The sequence below is a fragment of the Peromyscus eremicus genome, chromosome 14 (assembly GCF_949786415.1).
Source record: "Peromyscus eremicus chromosome 14, PerEre_H2_v1, whole genome shotgun sequence".
Classification (NCBI taxonomy): Eukaryota; Metazoa; Chordata; class Mammalia; order Rodentia; family Cricetidae; genus Peromyscus; species Peromyscus eremicus.
In genome coordinates, this window is record NC_081430.1 from 2367570 (window position 1) to 2372529 (window position 4960).

A 4960-nucleotide genomic window follows, 5' to 3' on the forward strand; every position below is an offset into this window, starting at 1 on the left:
CTCAGTGGGAACACCTGGTGACCACCCGGGCTGCTGAGCTGTGGGGGCTTTTCTCACCTTCACAAGATCAGAAGAAGGAAGGAGCCTGGTTCCCAAGACAGCAGCAGTTGTTGAAGGTGTTGTTTTTTTTCTTCTTTGTTGTTGTTGTTGTTTTTCAAGACAGGGTTTCTCTGTGTAGTTTTGGTGCCTGTCCTGGATCTTGCTCTGTAGACCAGGCTGGCCTCGAACTCACAGAGATCTGCCTGGCTTTGCCTCCCAAGTGCTGGGATTAAAGGCATGCGCCACCACTGCCTGTCAGTTTTTGTTTTTTTTTTAATGTCTACCAACTTGTGAACTAGGACATCATTGTCACTGACAGCTGCAGGGCCAGCTCTGTATACAGGGTACAGTTTGGGCATGAATGCAGAGGTCCTGGGCTATTTGTAGTCGAACACAGTGTTAGGAAAATAGCTGTGCAGGCATGGTAGCACATGCCTTTAATTCCAGCACTCAGGAGGCAGAGGCTGGTGAATCTCTGAGTTCAAGACCAGCCTGGCCTACAGAGTGAATTTCAGGACAACCAGGTATACACAGAGAAGCCTGTTCAAAAAAAAAAAAAAAAAAATCCTCTTCTCAGAAAAATAGCTGTTCAGGGAAGAAGTCCAAAGTGGTGATGAAGCCTGCAAGCCTTAGAACTAAGTTGCGTGACCACCAATCCACACTCCTCCACACACTTGAAAGGCTCCTTCATCTACAGCAGTGGTTCTCAACCTTCCTATTGCTTTAGCCTTTAATACAGTTCCTCATGTTGTGGTGACCCCCAACCATAAAATTATTTCATTGCTACTCCATAAACTAATTTTGCTACTGTTATGAATCATAATGTAAATATTCAATATGCAGGATATCTGATATGTGACCCTGATGAAAGGTTCATTCGACCCACAAAAGGGTCATGACCCACAGGTTGAGAATCACTGATCTACAATGTAGGAGTGCTTCAGCACATTAGGCCCTTAGGGGGAGAGCTGGCAATTAGCATGGGCCCAGAGCAAGTGTGCTATTCAGATTGTAGAAAAAGGCTGTTGCATTTGTCTTTGCCCAAAGGTCATACTCCTGCTGTTTGGAAGGCCAGGGAGACAGTGTTGTCACTATTTGTACTGGGACAGCTACCTGTTTGGTTGCCATCTGTGTCCACAGCATGAATGTTGGAATTAGCAAATCTCTTAGCCAAGTGGGTGAAGGCACACCAGTGAGGCTGGACATGGCACTAATTTCCTGTTCCTATTGACCAGGACCCCTTTTCCTCTACAGCCAGTTTCCACCTGCTCCTAGTGGATCTTGTGCCGTGTTCTCTTTATAACCTGCAATTCCCACTTGTCTCAAGCTTGACTAGTTTTATAAAATAGAATAGACTCTAGGCCCCAATAGAGTCATTTTCTCCTGTGCATTCAATAAAGTGGGAGGGTTTGGAATAAATAAGGAGAAATCTTGGTGTAGTTCACTCCTTCTCTCTTCATCTCTACCGCCCCTCCTCAGGCAGTCTGTAAGTGCCTGTGCCCAAAGAAAAGAAATAAGGAAGATCTGAAAGAGGAAAACAGTGGACAGGGACCTGGCTGTACAATGGACAATGTGGTTGGGAAGGAGCCACTATGGAAAGACCTCAGGTGAGTATGAGCCACCTCTCTGAGAAGGGGCTACAGGCTGAACGACATTTATAACATGGAGCCAAGCTTGGGTTGAAGCGAGGAGTCAGAAAACTTCAACAGGCTAGATTACAGTGGCACGGGGTCAGAGCAGAAGGCTCAAAAAGTGCATGTTTACAGGGGAGGTCCTGGGCGACCGGCAGACCAGGACATCCAGGATGTAAAGCAAGTTTTCAGTTCATTCTCCCATACACCAAGAGTTCTGGAACGTCGAGAGCTGTCAGGCTGTTCTGAGTATTTGGCCTACATCAAACCATAGTTGGTAGAGCTTATGTTCTAGGAGGAGACAGAGAAAACAAGCCATAAAGCAGGCACAGGTAGAATATGTTTATGTTAAAAGGTGCTAGTGCTATAGGAAAAGGCTGAAGTAGAGCAGGGTAAGAGGGATAGGGGTGGCAAGGGCAGGTCTGTGTGTGTGTGTGTGTGTGTGTGTGTGTGTGTGTGTGTGTGTGTGTGTGTATGTATGTAAATACAACCAGTTAAGTCCATTTGGTATTGCTTGTATGTGTGTGTTTAGGGCTGACCACTTGGGTCAGCCTATCAGGGGACTCATTCCTGGGAAAGACTGATTCTCCCTCTCCCAATGGCTGTTAATTGCCTGTAGCTCTTCATTTAGGGGTGGGGTCTTGTGACATCTCCCCATCTGCAATGGCAGGTCAACTGGTGTTGTCATTGTTCATGTCTTGTTTCAGAGGCAGAGGGTAGGAGAGCATTGTCATGCTGGGACAGAGGACAAGTAGCTGCCAACGGCAACTACCTGAGTGGATGAAAGGGAACACAGACAGGGTGAGGCCTCCTCTGAGATGCCATCTAAAGGCCCAGCTGCCTTTGTGCCTACCTCTGTGAGGCATAAAGAGCCCTGCAAAGTTCCACAAGGGCCTGGACCAGCACAGACCCCTTGCCAACCATCCTTATTAAGGAACACATTTCCTCCTGGCCACAGGAAGGAGGTGCTTATTTCCATTGCACCTGGGTGCAGCAATGTGCCATGTTCCCAGGACACTGCACCAGGCCAGGTTTCTAGGGAGTGGTGTGATTTATAGGGAAGCAGGGATGGCAGTTCAGCACGAGGAAGCAGGTTGGGCTCCCATAGCCTATAAAGTTAGCATTTAGCTGTTGCTGGGCAGGACTCTGAGGAGAGAGGAAGAAAAGCATGAGTAGGGAGTTGCCATCATTAGGCCACAGAAAAGAAGGAAGAAAGCTGTGTGCTCTGGGGGCGAAGAAAACCAAAGCCAGGCCTAGTGCTCATCTAACAACACTCACGCTTCTGCAAAGGGGACACACTTGTAGAGTCTTTACCCCGAACATCAAATACTTTGCCTTTCCCCCATTTGTGGGTCATTTGACCTTACAACCTTGCAAGGTAAGAGGAGTTGGTATTATTAAGAACCATTTTATAAAGAGGAAAACTGGGGTCCAAGAAAGTCTGTTATCTGTGTCTGGATTTTGAGCCAAAGAAGTGAGAGTTGAATTGTGGGTGATGACTTAGGGGTCCTTTGGGGTTTGCTCACATTTCATTTTTGCTTCTGTCTGGTGCTTTGGAGTTGACATGAGGCTCCTGGACTGGCATCCCTTTACTGAGCGCCCAAGCAAATTCACTGTGCAAGCCTGGGTTCTGGCTCCTGCTTCTGCTCCGTTCCTTTGTTTATATTTAATCATGCTGACAGGATTTACTTTAGTCCAAGTTCAGGCTCTTAGCCCTTTCTTCTCTCTCTCTGTTCTTTCCTGTGTGTGCAGACTCAGTGCAAAGGCTTTGTCCTTTCCATTTTCATCCACAGCTCCCCCCTTGCACCTCCACAGCCACAGGAGTTGAAAACTCCTGCTTCCCTTGAGGAGTTCTCTGAGATTTGGGGTTCTTTTCACCTTTTAAGTTGCATATTTGCTTGAGTCCCCCTTTCTCTGTTTCCAGTTTTTCCAGGGTTCACTGCTAGTCTGACTGGAGACTTCCCATGCTTATATTGTCTGAAGGTTTCCTGCTGCTGAAAACTGTTCTCATTTAATTATTCCAGCCAGAAGTTATGATAGCCGATTTTTCCTTTGTTTGTTTTATTTTTTTCCTGCATAAAAAAGAAAACCAAGGGCCAGTATTTATAATGTTCAGACTCCTTTGGGATAAAAGCTAGTTAGGGCTCAACACAACACTCACCTTTCATGGCACTACCATGTTTTCAGGGAGACTTCTGGCAAGTGATTGTCTTAACAGTCATCCATTTTATAGAGGAAGAAATGCAAGATTATGGATGCCACATTTGTCCTTGAGCTGTGATCCTGAATTTTTTCATTAAAAAAATCTCCACTGTGTTATAGTTTATGATAAAAGTTCAAATTAGAGCTGAAATTGATACTGGCTCCTAGCACAGTCTATATCTTAATGAATTCACTTTGGTCAAAGAGCTAGTGAGTCTTTGGATCTGAGGCTCACAAGTTAAGCCTTGTCTGTGTTTCAGGGGTAGTCAGGTGTTGATGGATGGACATACCCTACTTAAGCTCTTCAACCAGGAGCCCCCAACTGGATCAGGCCCTCTGGATAAGTGAGACAGTTGATTAGCTTGAACTGTTTGGGAGGTACCCAGGCAGTGGGACCGGGACCTGTCCTTAGTGCATGAGCTGGCTGTTTGGAACCTGGGGCCTAGCAGGGATACTTTGCTCAGCCTGGGAGGAGGGGACTGGACCTGCCTCAACCAAATCTACCAGGTTGAGCTGAATCCCCAGGGGAGTCCTTACCCTGGAGGAGATGGGAATGGGGGGTGGACTGGGGAGAGGGTAGGGGTCAGGAGGAGGGAGGACAGGGGAATCTGTGGCTGATATATAAAATTAAATTAAATTATAAAATTAAAAAATACAATAAAAAAGTATGCACCACCAAAAAAAAAAAAGATTTACTTTTATTTGTATTTATGTGTATGTGTGCCATGTGAGTGTGTTACCCAAGGAGGTCAGAAGAGGGCATTGGATCCTCTGGAACTGAAGTTATAGGTGGTTGTGAGCCTCTGGACCTGGGTATGGGGAACTGAACTAAGTCCTTTGGGGAGAGCAGCAAGTACTCAACAAGCACTTAGCCGTATCTCCAGGCCCCTAAATTATATATTTTGAAAGATAATCAGACTCCTGTCAAATTGTATAGTTCTAAGAGATATCAGATTTCTGTGTCTTCAATTTCATGCCTTACATCTTGGCTTAAATTTACTCTCAGTGGGCAAACCTACTTTTGTTTCTTGTGTCTCACAGTCATTTCCATGAGCCACTGACAAGGCCAAAGCAGGACTGTACATTCT